This window comes from Anthonomus grandis, chromosome 15, assembly GCF_022605725.1.
Source record: "Anthonomus grandis grandis chromosome 15, icAntGran1.3, whole genome shotgun sequence".
NCBI classification, from domain to species: Eukaryota; Metazoa; Arthropoda; class Insecta; order Coleoptera; family Curculionidae; genus Anthonomus; species Anthonomus grandis.
In genome coordinates this window covers 16,917,550-16,935,669 of record NC_065560.1, presented here as the reverse complement: position 1 = coordinate 16,935,669, position 18,120 = coordinate 16,917,550, and the positions used below count along the sequence as shown (strand labels likewise).

At 28.4% G+C, this 18,120-nt stretch overlaps 1 protein-coding gene across 4 annotated transcripts in view; it reads right to left on the bottom strand.

The window, feature by feature from the left end:
* LOC126744862 (innexin shaking-B) overlaps positions 1–18,120 on the bottom strand; it is a 256,450-nt gene that overhangs the window by 61,095 nt on the left and 177,235 nt on the right. The window lies entirely within an intron of this gene.

Below are 18,120 nucleotides of genomic sequence, written 5' to 3'. Positions count from 1 at the left end.
ATTGAAAATATTAGAGATACTGTATGAAAAAAAAAAAAGATGTGAGGTATACATCATTTTTCAAGAGCGTTTTTTGAACGCGCCCCAATTCTTTTTTAATCGATTATATTCTAGATTAACTCTCTACCATGTAGTTGTAAGTGGGGGAAGGCGTAAGAGCATTCTATTTTTCACATCATACAACTTTATTAAAAGAATAGACTACTTTTTTAATATAAAAGCTTGTTGTTAAAGTATTCTTATATCCGTAAGCAATAAATTTAGTAAAATCCAGTCGTAGTATTTTTAATGGCTTAGTGCTATAAGTGTCCTACCAAGAATGGCTGTATCTTTCTTTATCTTGGTTCCTAAAACAAGTTGCGTCACTTTAGCGGGTGTTATAAGAATTTAACAATAATTTTTCGGCGATAATTTTTTTTTACTTTAAAAAAAAACTCCAAAATATGAATTATGAATAACCAATTATACTCGTTTTATCACCGAACTAATTAAAATTCTATTTAAAAAGGTTGGGTTGAATTGGGCATAATGTCAACACAATGATAAAACTTCTGCAAAGCGAATTTTCCATGCAAAATTAAAACTTGTTTGAAATGAAGCTTGTGCGGGCTTAATTTCAAATAAATGGCTCATGAACCAAAGTCATAGATATCAAGTAAATAGTTTGGGAGGCCTTTGGAAAAGTAAATTAATAATTTACTAGTACACAACCCAAGGTGAATTAACTATTAAGAAAAACTTTCATAAATAAAGTAGAAAAAGATATTTCTTAAATACTGTATATTAAGTGTGAAAGAACGTAATCATATCTGTGGTAAAATAGCGTTTTTAATAAATAGGATCCAAACGTACATTAATTGAAATTTTTTTTAAGTTATTACTTAATTAAATATTTAAAATGATGGATACCGATATACTGGCATGTCTCTTAATATATATGTTATGTTATTTTGTATTGTATTATAGAGTTGACTATTCATTTTAAAGAATAAATATTTTTTAAGGACAGCTCAAGGTTTAATGGAAGGCATCCGAGTCAAAAAAGAAGCCCGAAGTATGTTCGCCAAGTAGTAACCAAATTTAAAGAGACTGGTTTTATCACGAATGAAAAGAGAAATCCGAGATTAGGCGATAAAATAGCGAAAATTAAACATTTTTGGTAAGTTTGCAATGGATTCAACTTTATCAAATTGTCAAGCAGTTGTTGCAACTGGAATATTTCGTGAATCAATAGAAATGTGTTTAAATTTCATAAGTTGTATTTCTATCCACTGCAAACACTGCAAGAACTTAGTGGCTACGACCCGGACATAAGAATCCAGTTTTGTGAAATAATAACGGATTAAATACTTTTATTTATCTAAATAACCTTTTATTTAAATGGATATGTTAATAAGCAAGACGGTCATTACTGCAATGATAAAAACCCAATCCTATTTATAGACGGACTTATCTAGTACCGCAAACCTAATGTTTGAGCTGGTATATTGGGAGATGGTATTATCGGCCCAATATTTATCTCAGAAAATTTAAATGGCGACATGTATGCTGAAATGTCATAGTGGGCTGTTGAGGTCCTACTGAATGGCCAAATAGATCCCTGGACCTAACACTTGATTTAATTTTGGGGGATCACCTAAAATCTGTGGATTTTCAAACGCAATCTGAATCACTAGAGCAACTCCAGCATAGAATAGTTTAAAAATACCATGCTATATCCAGAGAAACAATTGTGAATATATGTGAATAATTTAAAGGTAGAGTTTATTTTATTGCCTTTTAAATAATGAAATACGTTTTTAACATTTAATTAAATAATATTAAATATTTTAAAATAGTGTTTTTATTGTTTTTCTAGATAAACAATAATTTTCTGAAATGTGCTTTCTATGGTATAACTTGAAATACATAAATTCCATTTATTACTATTCTGATAATATTTTTTTAAATTTTAATATCTATAATTGTTATTAAATATTTTAAAATAAAATATTTAGTTTTATGTCAAATATCTATTAGAAATACCTTATACACTAGTACTTGTGGGCCGCTTTTAAATACATATCGTACAAGGTGTTTTTAAGAAATAATATTTAAGTAATGATATTGTACTCAAATTCAAGTATCATTTATTTAATAAGAATTAACTAGCAGGTATATCGACTATTTTTACGAAGATTATTTTAGTTATTTACATTAGAAAAAATTTAGAAATTAAAATAAATTTCAATTAGTAGTTTCTAGTAAACTATCCGACCCAGGATTATTTTTTTACAAAAATTTCTTCACCGTGAGTAAATTATACTTTAGCATACTTCTCTAATGTAAATACAAAATTCTGCTCTTATCCAAGGCCTTGTAGCATAAACTTTACTATTTTTTTAAGAAAGCTTTTTGAACCTTTCAATTTCTTCGAAAAAAATATTGTCCAATTAGTTTGTTATTTTTAGCACTACAAAAAAAAATTATTATTTTAGGAGCCCTTCTACAATGTGGATTATCTTATCCTAATATTTTTTAATATTAGGGTTTAAAAAGCCAGACTTTAGAGATCTTTGAATATATGCCACCAAGTTATATCCATCATCTTTTCAGTACATTCAGCCTCTACAATGAATAGGCAAATTATGGTCTATAGGGTTTTTTATTTTTATTACTAAATTAAATACCATAAATACTTAAAGTATTAAAGAAAGAATTAATTAATGTAGATTTTAAAAAATCATAAAATCTTCATAACCTTTGTTTAGTTTTCGAAAAAATCCGTATTTAAATTTAAATAATTTATCTAAAGATACTCTTACTCCTATTAATAAACTTTCTTATCTCTTTCAGATTTTACATTATCAGCATTCAATAATAATATTGTTATTAAGTAGTTCTTAATTTATTCCTAAAATATATAACTTAACTTTATGAGCTAAATAAATTTTTAAAGTTTACACTTTTACGAAAAGACGACTACGTTGCTGTTGTAAATTAACTCCGATTTAGCAAAAAGAGTTTGATTCTGAGCTCTTTTCTTTGTAAAATCTTGATGGATGGAAAAACAATGATCTTCATTTCAAGGTACTTGAAGGTCACTTGTTCTTTCCTAAATAGGAATTTTATTTTATCTTATGAAATTTTATAATCCGAAAAAAAATTACTCTTATTAAAAACATATTTACTGTAAATGAAACTCTAAAATTTTTACTTTAAAATTTGGTTAACATTTGTTATTGGTTTATTGTTATAACTTTATCGGCAAAATATTATAGAACTATTTTATTTCTGATTTAAGCTTTTGAGTCTAATTTAATTAAAGAGCAGAAACTTTCTTCAGCATACTGATAAATCAAAACTAAATCGAGAATGAAATAGCCATAATTTATGTAAATCATGATCTAGTTAAAACTAGATATCATGATTTACTTTTTGTTTTATACCATAATAATTGTCAGCAGAAACCCATGTAACATGTATGATTCGGTGCAAAACATGAAAAAACGCTCTTTCACGGATATTTTGTCATACTGGTATTATCAGCAATGGAATCATGCCTAATCAGAACTGATTTAACCTCGCTTACTATAACAATTTAAATGAATATGAAAATTCATATCTAACTTAAAGTATGCTTTAGGAACATACATACATCACTCTAGAAAAATTCTTTGAACAGGAATTTTTTTTTAATGTAATTGCAATAAAAGTAGGTAAAAAGGTAAGTATTTAAACTAAAAATAATTCACATTTTTACGTAACCTTCCACTCTATCTTTTTTCAAAGGCTTTTAATATAATTGAGTCATATAAAAACCTCTCAAAGAAATAGATTGATAATACTTTTAAATCGCAGATAAACGGTATTGTACAAAATACGTTGTCCTTAATACGTTTTTAATAAAAAGGCCATATCTATGCTTTTAGAATAATGGAATTACAACTCAGCATATTATATATCGTTGAGAAATGAGAAATAATTCATATTCGGTATTATTTAGGTACTATAATATGATGTTTTCGACTATCTAGTTAATAAGCTAATTTTGTATTTTTCATTTAGTAAGACCCTGTTTATTTTCTAAAGAATTGAAATATTTCTCTTAGTCATTAAGATGAAATTTATCGGTCTGACCGAAAGGAGGTCCAGGATATTTAGAAAACTAAAGCTAGTTCAGCGGTATTAACCGCTGAACTGAGCTGAATTCAGCGGTAAGTAACCAAATACGGTTTACACTTAGCGTTTCGATAAAAGAGTGTGAGATAAATATTTGGTTTATAAAATTCATTTGAGTTTTGGTTACTAAAGAGTGAAGTTATTTAATAAAAATAATAAAGGATGTTGTGATGTGAAATAAACTGTGTTGGTTTGGTGTAGTGTTTTAATACAAAAAATGGTTAGTGTTTTCGCAGAGTATGCTTATTCCCATCTTATTGATTACACCGATATTTTACCTTTTTAATTAAAAATGTGATTAATGAAATATTTTAATGACCTTGTTGCTTGTCTTGCTTGTGTTGTTGTGACGATTGTTTATTGTTTCTTGTTAAGATACTGAGCTGGTCTGGGACCATTGCACAGCTCGCTGTATTTAACAAGGCTTTGTATCTTGGAAGGACCCTCGCGTTTTGGTATCCATTGCACCCCTCAGTACAAAGTGTGTTATTGTCAGGTGGTCTAGATCGAAGATTGCTGTCTTAATCTCATGTTTTATGATAATGATTTTGGTAGCATTTTGGATACGGTGTGTGAGTAATGGGTACGATTGTATATCATTCAATATCAGTACGTTGTCGTTACTGGGACATTTAACAATCCGATAAAAGTAATAAATTGGTGAACAATGAATTTTGGGATATTTAAGTAAAGTGGTTAAATGTTGGTAACATGAACTAAATGGTTATCGTAAAAGTAAAATCACTGAGCAAGTTTAAAACATATTAATTCATATTTTTCATATTAATGAGTTTTGCTTATCTTCTTTTTATTAATTAATTTTACAGGAATAAGTGTGCTCAGGTAACTTTTATTATTTCAGGTCTACACGTCACCATCTCTACTTTCGAGTTGACCAAGCGCCCAGTTGTTTTACAAGGTGTTTATTCTATTTGTATGTTTTATTTTAATTATTTTGGAATATTTTAAATTTATTTGGCGTATTAAAAATTATAAAATTATTTAAATGACGCTTACAGGTTTTAATTATTATAATATATCTAATTATTTTTTAATTTAAATTTAGTATCGGTATTGTTACAAAGTTGACTTAAGGCGGCTCTGTCTTGGCCCGATTATTCTAATCTATTCTAATAATATTAAAAAACATGTTGTTTGAATTCTAGAAATTAGTAGCGGAATCTTATTGGTATATAAATATAGGGACTAATTTGATGTTAGATAGGTGGTTGTGAATTGACTAACCTAAATAATCAATAAGTGATTAAAAATAGTATGTAAAGTATTAAATAAAAGCTTAGTATTTAGTGTTCAAGTGTACTTATTTAATGAACCCACGGGAAATCCGTAATAATTAATGTCAGAAAAGGGATAAAAAGAGCATTTGGCAACACGACAAAGTAATAGCAAGAAGAAGCCGCTAGCTGCAGCCCCCTTGTATCGAATCCAAAATTTCACGGTTGTGCAATGGCAAGCGGGCAGTCGGGCAGCATCAGCAATGATTTTAGTTTGTCAATAACTTGACATAACCACAAATAAATTATTTGTTGATGTTGAAATTTATATATAGAATATGCAGAGAATTTCTCAACTCATGTTAAACGGAAATATTTAAACAGACATACTTTTGAACGTTAGACATAGACAGATTGACACTTTCACGTCTTGGAAATTTGAATATCATATTAAAAAAAGAATCCTGGTGAGTATTATTATGCATGGCTTTTTTGTGTAAAGCATATTGCCAAATTGAAATCAATGTTCATTTTACAGTATGAGAGAGCATCAACAGATAATATTATAACTATAGACCAAATCACTGGCTGAAGGGGTTTTTCAAATTACTATTTATTATCACTATTTTTGTAAACAATATACAGGATGTCCCATAATTAACGTCATAGGACGTCCAACTATAAGACCATCACTTAAAACTACTTAAAAAAACTACCACCGACAAATTCATCCCCTAAAAACCACCCCAACTTTGAAATATGCACCACCATTATTTCTACTAATGTTTGAAATACTTATTTATAGAATATAATATATAATAATCCATTTTCATAAAAAAATCATGCGATAACATTAACGTAAGGTACATAATATCCTTTATTGATTTTCTTATAAGTTCACTTATGCCTTTAATAAAAACTTTAGCAAAGTTTCAAGTTATTAGTATTTTATTTAGTAATTCAAAAAAGTTAAAAAGAACAAGAGTATTTGCCAATACCGGTCCGAACACTATCGACACTGGTTAAAAATTATCAGAAGCTTAGCGTATTATTAAATTTGTAAACAAACAAATTAACTTGGTTGAGATTACCCTTGATTAAGAATATGGGACATATTACGATTATAACAATAAATACGCTTACGCTTAAGTCCCAAATATGAATAACATATAGTTGTAAGTTGTACATAGAATATACCGTTTCGTTACTTATAAGACATCCTGTAATATTTCGTAAAATACATTTTTTAAAAAGCTTTTTTCATCATTACAAAACATAACTGGCGTAGTCAGTCCTCTTCGCTGAACAGTTTTTACAAAAATCGCAGAACTTGTCCGTATCTACGGTTTATCCTAGAAAAAAACAAAAATTCAACGTGACTACGTGAGGACGTCAAACTTCGACAGAATCTATTGGGCTTCAAGAACATGCAGAGAAAAGGTCTAACTTTCATTTAGGATGGACATCTGCATGCAAGAAGATCTGCATTCTTCTGTAAGTTTGCTCTTTTCCGCTATTTTGTCACATTTTTTCTCTAACATTTTATCTTTTTGAGTTATACATTTACCCAATCCTTCAGTAAATATTCTATATTTTTTATTTTAGGCATTACATATCTTAGATTTACCATTTTAATATATTTTATTTTTACTTTTGCATAAGACTTCTGCAATTTTTTTAATATTTACGTATATATTATAAATTAATGTCCGACATTGCAAAACTGTTAAAACAATCATCAGATTTAAGTATAAATAGCCCCGAATCTAGTTAAACCGAAATAAATTCAATCGAAAAAAACCTTATTGAAAACCTCAGAAGAAAAGTTTAAAGAATAAAAATTAATAGAAAAAATAGAAAATCAAGCTTCATCAACAATGAGCCGTGACATGAATCTACTTCGTTATCAAGCCAATAACATTCCTCATTTTGACGGTAGTCCTAAACTTAAAAAGATTTATTATATCTTGTAAAGTTTTTTTAAAAAATTTTCAAAACGCCACCGATTTAAGAGATACAATTAATTTAATTTTTATAAACACAATATTAGGTAAACTCAGAGGAAGAGCTGCCGAATTATTAAGTTCTCGCTCAGAACTTAATTCAAAGACTCTTATTAAATAATCTCTCAAAAAGGAATCGATTGCCTCATCCAAGATTAAATCTCTATTAAACTATTCAGAAACCAATTTTCCTTAAATTTCGGTATGAGATTACAAGACACAAGAGCTCTCTTATTTGCAGAACTTAGTTCTTCAATCGTTGACGAAACCGAAAAAAGCCAGACAACCCTAGAACAAGCTTTAGCATTTGCAGCTGAAGAAAAAAACTTTTTGTATTTTGGTAAAAATCAGGCTTAATCTAGACAACCTTTACCCCAAAATAGATTTATAAATAGCTTCAATAATCAACCATTAAATATGCTCATACAACTCCAACAACCACCCCAAAATTTTATAAAACTTCAACCCATACATAATCCATTTTCACAACAAGAAATGATGATTCCACTCAAACAATTTCCATTATCCCAACAAAATATTTCAAATTCTCCATTTGACTTAAGATATCGAAATCCAACTACTTTTTCTAAAAATATTATTCCTCCAAAACCACCCCAATTGCCACAACAAAATTACAACTTTTAGAGAATTTCACAAACCATAATGCAAAAACCTTAATTAAATTATTTCAAAAGATTTACAATAAATCCTAATCAGACTTTATCCATTCGAAGCCGTAATAGACTCGAAAAAGTAGTATAACTCGAATTAATTTTGACACACCCACATCAATGGATGCCAGTTCAGGTAATGCAGTCATTAATAGAAGACCCTTATCAAGAATTATATACCCAAGAAGTAAATGAATACAATATTCCGCATCGTGACACATCTAACGATCTATACGAATACTTCGATTATTTTGAATCTTTTGATCATGATATTCATAATCCTTATAATTATTGTGCTGCTTCACAACACCATTATCCACAAGAATATTTAGATGAAAATACTACTGATAATAGTTATCATAACTCAAACTACTATTGCAACATCCGTTGCGCTTTAATTATACCTATGATAAAATATGCAAAAACTCAGATGCAACCCAAACAAACCTTTACCCAAACTTAAATCTTATTCAGGCTAACAGATAAAACCCTAGACATAATATTACTTAATAACATCCGCTCAGACCTTCCTTATATGTTTGTCTTAAAAATTCACGCCTATTTTTTAATTTAATTTAAGTTAACGAACTTTAATTAAACCGGATTTATCATACAATTTTTTTTTATTTTATAAAAAACGAAATTTTTAATATTCAAACAGCATACGCATCGACATTTTACAATGAAGTGGCTAGTCTCCCATTTTTGTAAATTTTTAACACTTTAGCCACAATATACAAACCACCATCTGCAAACATTAATGACTTTTAAGACAGCTTTGAGGACATTTTAAGTCTTACCGTACCCTTTTGTGATTATCCAATTTTTGTCGGAGACTATAACATTAATTTTCTAAACCAAACTACACCAAAAAATGATTTTATCAAATTGCTTCAAAATTATGATTTGGAGCAATTTGTTAAAAACCCTACTCAGTTTAATCACACTGGAGATAACTCGAGTTTATTAGATCTAATTATAACAAGTAAAACATTCATCCCTGAAAGTTGTGAGGTGGTACCTATTTCAGAAAGTGTATCTGATCACTGTTTAACTTTTGCATGCTTTAAGTTGATTTCAAACAAGCCATTTCAAAAATTTGTTTCTTTTAGAAATTATAACGATATTACAGTGGGTGACTTTGAGAGGGACGCTCGAGCACTAAATTGGGATATTATTTATTATATAACTAATATTAATAATAAATTAAACATTTTTAATTCGTTTATCATGTTTTTACTTAACAAGCATGCTCCCTTGAAACAAAAAAAAATCCAGGATAGGCCATATACACCATGAATTACGAATAACATTAAGTTGCTAATGAAATTAAGAAATAAGGCCCACAAGAAATATTTACAGCATGGAACCGACGCCAAACTGCAATACTATAGGGAACTTCGAAATACGACTAAACATGCCATAGCCGGTGAGAAAATAGCTTACTTTCAATCTCTTTCTACAAGGTCTGGAAGGGATTTTTGGAAATCTGCTGAAAAGTTAAATCTGACCAAAACTAAAAATACCAATGACATTTTTCAGCTATTTCCAGATCCATCTGCAATAAATAATTATTTTGTAAATTCTAATTCAAGTACATATACTACCTCAGATGAAAAGGTTAATTTTTATAAACAAAATAGGCATCAATCATTTACCGAGGAGTTAAGGTTTGGTCTGATAGACGAAGAAGCATTAATCCAAATTTTAAATTCTATTAGCACTAATGCCACAGGCAAAGACGAGATATCAATAAGACATATTAAATTATGCTTTCCTTATTGTAAATATGCTTTAATAAATATTATTAATACTTGTATTCTAGAAAATAGTTATCCGGATTTATGGAAAAAATCTATTATTTTACCATTACCAAAAGTTTCAAATTCAGGAGACTTTAAAGATCTTCGACCCATAAGTATTTTGCCGGCTATATCAAAAATTTTGGAAAAGCACATTTATCAACAGATTGTTTCATTTGTCGAATCTAAAAAATTAATTTCGCCTAGCCAATCTGGATTTAGAAAAAATTTTAGCACTAGTACCTGCCTAATTAACTTTGTGAATGATGTAAGGCTTGATCAAGATCGGAAAGATCCTCTGCCTATTAGATTTCAGTAAGGCCTTTGACACACTGTGTCACCGGATGTTGTTGGCTAAGCTTCACCATTTTAGTTTTTCTCAGGAAGCTGTAAAATTCTTTGAATCTTATCTAGTCGGGCGTGTTCATAGTACACTTCTTTATAATGGGCCCAACAAAATTAAATCTGATTACATACCGGTGACAACGGGCGTCCCACAGGGGTCGATATTAGGGCCATTATTGTTTTCATTATACGTTGCAGATATGAACAAAGAGGTTATAAATTCCAAAATACAACAGTTTGCTGATGATTCCCAACTGTACATTTCATTTAATCAAGATCTATTGCGGCATTTTCAGAAAAATCTTAATGATGACCTAAAAAAAATTCGAAGTTTTGCAAATAATCATAATCTTAAGCTAAATGCTGCAAAATCATGCGTAATATTGTTGGGAGAGAACAAAGCCAGAATAGCAAATATTAATCAACATTTAAATATTATGATAGATAATGAAAGGTTGCCTGTTGTCACAGAAGTCAAGAATTTAGGTGTTTACCTTGACACGATTAACTTTCGAAACGCATATAAAATAGAAACTTTGCATTGCCTATTTAAGATTGAAGAAAATATATCAAGTAAACAGGTTTTTACCCTCAACAACAAAATACTATTTATGTAACTCTCTTGTTGTATCTTTGTTGGATTATGGTGATATCATTTATCACAGCTCTTTGACTAACAGAATTTCTAAATCTATTCAGAAGTTGCAGAATGCGTGTTTGCGATTTTCATATAATATTTTGTATAGAGATCATATTACTTCACACTTATATAAACACTCAATATTATCTATGGCTAATCGACGTACGCTACATTTAACCAATTTTATTTATAGAGTTTTAAAATCCAAGCAACCGCCATATTTATATCAACTTTTCATATCTAGAGATCACTATCACCAAACTCGCTATACTGGCAATTTTCTTGTACCGCAACACCGTTCTGCAAATTTCCAAAAATCCTTTGCTTTTGTTGCACTTCAAATATGGAACAATATTCCAATTGAAAAAAAAACTTTAGCAATATCTTCATTTTCAAAACACATTAAAAATAAACTTTTGCAAGAGCAACGTACAATTTAATGAAAATGTGAGAAAATGTTGAAATTATCTGACTATTTGTGGCTAGATCTGTGCGTTCTCTGTCAGTCCAATTTATAAATAATAATGAATTATTAGTGCTATTCTCTTAGTGACCTATGGGGGGTTCTTGTGCTTTACCGAATACCAAAATTATTGTCATAAACTGAAAATTATTAACTTTATTGTTAAGTATAAATAGTGATTTTTTTTTTCTTTAGGTTTTAGTTTTTTATAGGTTTTAGTTTTTGGGGCGCTCTACACATTTCCGAAAATTAGTTCCAGACTTGTGAATCGGTTTATTAATTGCAGGGTAGTCCTTTATTTATCATCAACCGAGATTATGGTTATATTTAAAAATAAAGTGTAATTTATTTTGGGATAAATAAAAAGTTTTTGAATTTGAATTTGAATTTAGGATATCACAAATTCTACCTTCTGACCTCTCACAAAAATATGATAAACTAATAGATGCAGATCTATTAAGTCAAATAAACAATATATTAATATTAAAGTAAGAAAATTAAAAACACCTTTCGCTGAAATACCAATAATTTACGATAAATCTCCAAAAACAAAATCAAAAAATTTTTAATATTTTTAAAATTACTCTATAAGCATTCTAGGAGCAATGTTTCATAGCAAGTAATTAAAATTCGCGTTAGTATAGAAAATGGAGCAGCAGTCATAGACTCTTATAAATTAAAAAATAATTTAGAAGTTCTACCTTCATTTGTAAATATTTTAAATTACCATGCTATCATAATCATAACAAACTCGAATGAAGTTCCAACCACTTTAAACTTATTTGATCCAATAGATTTTTGACATAAACTTTGTAGAAAAAATGTAAACCAATGAATCACTTTTACAAAACCAAGATAATTTATTAAAACAAAATCAAAAAATCTCCGACTACAATATTGTAACATCCAAGAAAAAGAACCAATTCGAAACCTTTGCTACCCATATAGATATATTCTATTGCAACCAAATACCCTTGATATTCACCAACCAAATTAAACATTAAATCAAATTAAATAATCATACCCCAATCTACATGAAAAGCTATCGCTATCCTAAAATTTCAAAAATGCTTGAATAGAGAATAATTCAAGATTTTTCTAATCCTGATCCAGTCCCATTTGGATTGTCCCAAAAAAATTGGACGCACAAGGCAAATGCAAATATATTATTATAGTTGCCTAGATATTAACAGTTAAAAGAAATATTTAAAATTAATTAATTAATATTTAAATTTTGTTTTTTATCTTTTTGAAAAATCTATGTAGAGTCCTGGGCAAGGTTAATTTTATCTTTCGAAATTCTAAAAAATATTTTTTTACAGGGTGGTCTAAATCGTTACTCAAATAATGACATTTTCAATTCAAATCTTATTTTTAAACGGAATACCCTGTATCTAGTAACGCGTTTTGATAAATTATTCTTTTATCTATAATTTGGTAATAATAAGTTTGCCTTTATCTCTAACCATTTTCTTAAAATTTATTCTTAAAGGCAGAATAACATATTTTTATAAAAGACATTAAGTCAATCAAAAGTTATTTTTACTTGAGAATGATTAGATCATACTGGAAGCGTAAAGTACAAAAAGAAACTAGAATAGAAACAGATTTAAATGAAAAAAATAAATTGGCACTCAAAGTCGGTTGTAGAAAATACGAAAATTAATGTTAGACAAATAAGGACTTACAAATACAGAAATCGTCTATAGAAAAATACCACAAGAAAAATAACATTCAACAAAAAGAAGTTCTGTGAAAACCGCACATTGTTGTCATTTTTCGTTCTCGACTTATAAGCAGTTAAAATGTGTCAGTTTATAAATGGACACCCTATATTTGCCATACGTCACACAACAAAGAATAAATGAACCATGGCCAACTTTTTACTTGTAAGAAAAAAAATCTGATTTTTTAAATGAGATTTGCATTAGGGATAATTATTACTTATTTTTACTTGTATTATTTTATTATCTTTATTACAACTATTGACTTTTTTTCTTAATAAAAAGTGTTCTGATGGAATCAGAGTGACAAGGTACTTGTCACTCTGATTCCATAAAATATCTATAAATTGTTTTCTGTCTTAAGTGTCGTAAAATGCCTATGAAAAAAAAATATGTAATTTTTCCTTTTAGAATAAATTTTGAGAAAACGGTTAAAAATAAAATGAAACTTGTTGATATTAAATTAAAGATAAAAAATGCTCGATCAAAACGCGTTACTAGATACAGGGTGTTTTATTAAAAAAATTGGGCAAAATTGAATTAAAATTATCATTATTTGAGGAACGATTTTGATCACCCTGTATAAAAAGAAATAAATTTTGAAATTTCGACAGATAAAATGAACTTAGCCAAGGACTCTACATAGATTTTTCAAAAAGATAAAAAACGCCGGTGGTAAATATTAAGTATAATATATAAGGTATTTCAGTCTCTAAGTAATAAATGGTAGCATAAATCTGAAATTAAAAAATAATATTCTTCGTCGAGTGTAACAGAATTTTAATCGTATGGCAGCGCATTTATGTAATAATAAGGTTGCATGCTGTTTTTTTAGTTGCGTTTTTGATTTGGACCATTTAATTTTTTTTAATATTTTAATTTATGCATTAGGTTTAGGCTAGGCAAAGCTTGTTTTACAAAAATGTTTTTTTTTCTATTTTAATAAAACATCATTTTTATATTAATTTATTTTATATTTAATGTGTATATAATATTATAATATATAATAAAATTTCAAGAAAATGCTCCTTGCTGACATAGTTTATTTATTGTAAAAAATATTAACCAAGGATAATAAATAATATCAAGAGCTTACAGAGCTTACTATTATTAGCAAGAACTAAAAAAATAAAACGTTAAAACTCAATCGGAGATTTATTTATATTACCAAACTAAAAATTATACTAGTTCCGCAACAAGGGATAAAAAAGGGCATATTACAATATAATATTTAAAACATCATTATACAGGAAAAGTAGAAGGAATTAAGAAGGTTAAGACGCGCCAACAGTCAAATAAATTAATGATATATGTACTCATGTTTTGAGTTGTAAGTAAATTCTATTTTATTAAAAATTAAAACTTAAACTTTTAACGTTAATTTTTTAAATATTTTTTTATACCGTTCTTTTGCCATATATTAGGTTTAAAATAAATATTATTATTGGATAACTAAAAATACTACGGTCATCCTCCACTAAATTTATTTAAAAATGACTAATCGAGAATATTTCGGACACATAACATGTCCATCATCAGGGATACTATAAAAAAATCAAGAAAACTTATAAGATATATATTCAAATTGTTAAACTACAAGTATTTTACAGGTTTTAAAATTACTTACACAAATTAAGGGGTTTCGTCAATAGTGCCTCCGACAAGGTCAAAAGGTTAAAACGACTAAAAATGAATTAAAATCGCATCTACAATAATGATGAAAAGCTTAATTAATTAACGAATAAATAATTGGTCATTGAGGGTGTATTAGGTTTGGGTTCAAGAACATGATGAAACCCTTTTATAATTTTTAATTAAAAATTTTCGAACAAAATGAAATGTATTTAATATCACTATCTTCTATAGCAAGCTTCTATTACATCTACCGGTATTATAGTGTCTTGTTCGTGACTCTTTGTTATTACTATTATAGGTGATTAATTACTGCAACAACTTTTCTTATAGCCATGTTGGGAAACCACACTTTATCGCAATGCATCTCTATTCTTATACGCCATCGTTATTAGCGGTGTGGAACTGTCAGCGTCGAAAGTCATCGAGTGACAGTCAGTCATGGCAGTCTGTGCTTCCCTAATGTATTGGTTTTTTTAATGACCGATCCGCGTTTTATGTAATTGTGAAATACGTTCCATTTTTTATTGGTTATTTAAATTTATACGTAGAAAAGGATATGTTACAATTTATTGGTGGTTTAATTTGCCTTTACTAAAACTAAAAAATTACGTAATCAGGAATCTCCTGGACAAGCCAAGAGTAAGCAGTTTTTTTTTCTAACTTAAAGCAGAGAGCAGAATGGTTATTTTGATATTCTGATAGTGATCTTCATAACAATTTTTTATTAATTACCTTGATATGTAATAATCATTAATGATTTTAAACCATATATTGTTATCGTACATACTTCTTTATAACTAAAAATACATTTGTTTTTATCAGAATACAATTTGAAAGCTGCTCCTGAATACTTTATGGTTCTAGAATATTAAGTCATTACTTCTAGTGTGGCATTTATATTTTGAGCTAACTGATCAAAAAGTAGTATTTAGGTCGCTAATGATGTGTGCCAAATTTCAATTTTTATCTACAGGTATTCAAAAGATAAGAGGGGGAAGGGGACAATTAAGAGCCGCACTGTATATACAGGGTATCAAGTTTAAATCGTTTTACATAGGGTTCTTGGAAACCGTTAAAGATACTAGGGTGAACCATTTAAGTAAATTTTTCAGCTTATCATATTTTTTATTATTTATAAAGTTTTTACTTTTGCAACTCTTAATTAATTACACTTGACCTTGACAATAAATTCTACTTTGACAGTTACCTGGGTTATTAAAAAAGGCAGCAAATAAAGAGAAATATAAAAGTAGTAGTTTTTTAGTAAATTATAGTAGTAGGCTATAAAATCTTAATTTTGGTATTTTAATCGTTTATCTTGACCGAACACAAGCATTTTATGATGGTAAGAGAACATTTCTAAAGAGGAATTTTAAGAACAGTTTTTCGCTGCTCATAAGAAAAACAAGAATTGACTTCGGCCTCATTTAACATAGTGAGCATAGGATATATTTTACTTTTCTTATTTTCAAATTTACGCTAATTTTTTACCCCATCCTGAAAATGATTTTAGAAAACGCACTTTTTTCTTTTTTTCTTGTATATGGGTTGCCATTTTGAGTTCAAGGAAGTATATCTGATAATAGAATATTTATAGACACATGACAGCACAATTTTTTTTGCCTTTAGTTCATCCTGGATCTTTACTGGTTTCTAATATCCCTATGTACATAATTTTAAACTGGACACTTATAAATAACAATAGATGACAACTTTACTCTTCAAGAAAGGAAAACATCATATAGCAAATCTCTATGAACTTTAAGAAATAAGAATTTTCATATTTTACATTAGAATAAAAATAATTTTGTGTATAAAATTCTAGATCTAAGCCTTACCGTTTTTGACATAAATTTGCAGACCATAGAATAATTCTAATTTTTTCCTATAAGGAGACATTTATCATTATGTTTTTTTAGGGTTCCTTGTAGCGGAGAACCAATATTAATAGATTTTATATGAAATTTCAAAAATTAATTTCAATAATTAAGGCTGTTCAAAAATGGAGAATATTAATGAAATTTAATTAACCAAATAAGGTAACTCTTTTTAATGAAAGCTCTCTATTTAATTTTTTAAATATTAACATTTCTATCCTAAAAATGACTATATGATTTTTAAATTATATTAGTTGGCCATGATGGCGCACTGTTAGAAAACAATCAATTCATAATAGTGTAACTACATGTAATTTACACATTATGAAAAATAAATTATACCGGAATGATTAAATTACACACACGAAATTTACTTATTATTTACGGAGTTTAAGTTATTTTAAGGACATATCATACACATCTTTGAGTCCTGACAATTTAAGTGTTTATTGTGCCATAAAAAACAAGAAATTCGTGGCCTTAGAATTTTATGAAACCCATTTAAATGGTTGGTGACAGTTTTAAATTCTTCTAGTTATAGTCGTTTAATAATGCCTAGGTGAACGTTATCATAACATATTGCATTATTTAGACTTTAAATTTTAGATAAATATAAAAATTTAGATAATATATTAATGACTACTTATCTCTCCATAACAGAAATTAATGATAAGAAAATCAAAAAAATTAATAAATCAACATAAAATAATTATGAATAAAATGTATATAACAATGACGACATAAATAAGAAAATCTCATCCATTTTTCACAAAGAGACCGGCGTATACAACAGACGAAAAACAATGAAAAACACAAAGTCACGGTCTCACAACATTTACATAAAGCTACACGTGTTTCGCTCTATTCAGAGCATCATCAGGCCTAAAACAATAATAATTAGTATTGAAAGAAAAAAAGAGGACATTAAAAAGACTAAAACCTTAAAAAGCCACTAACGTTGGAAAAACAGTAAATAAACATACATTTAAGGTTAGGATGACTATACAGTTATTTAGAACCAAAAAATAAAAAATTGCAAAATAATATCACACCTATTGGGAATCGAACCCGCGACAACAAGTTTACAAGCCAGAGACTATAACCTATGGGCTACCGGAACACTGAGACGAAGTTCAAAAGATTTGTTGTTAAGCCAAGGCATTTTAACACAATATTAAACTTATTTCAGTTAGAAGAGATTATGTAAATATAAAATTGATTAAATAAGATTATTAAAAATAAGGTTGGGTTCAAAATTAAATACGTCGTTAACACAGACAAGAACAGGACTCTTCTTGGCTTTAGTAATTTCCATCCTCTCCAGAAGGTCAAGCTTTTTCCCTTTAGGGCATTCATGAAGTATTTCAGCTCCGACCTCTGGAGAAAAGTGATGTGTGGAAGCTAACAGGTGATTCGCAAACGCTGACTTTGTATCACGGACGTCTGTATTTTTAAATTTCTCAAACAACGCTACATGTTCTTTAACGCGTGTAGAAATTTTTCTTCCAGATTGGCCAATATATACAGCGTCACAATCCCCACATTTCAAAGAGTAAACCCCTGA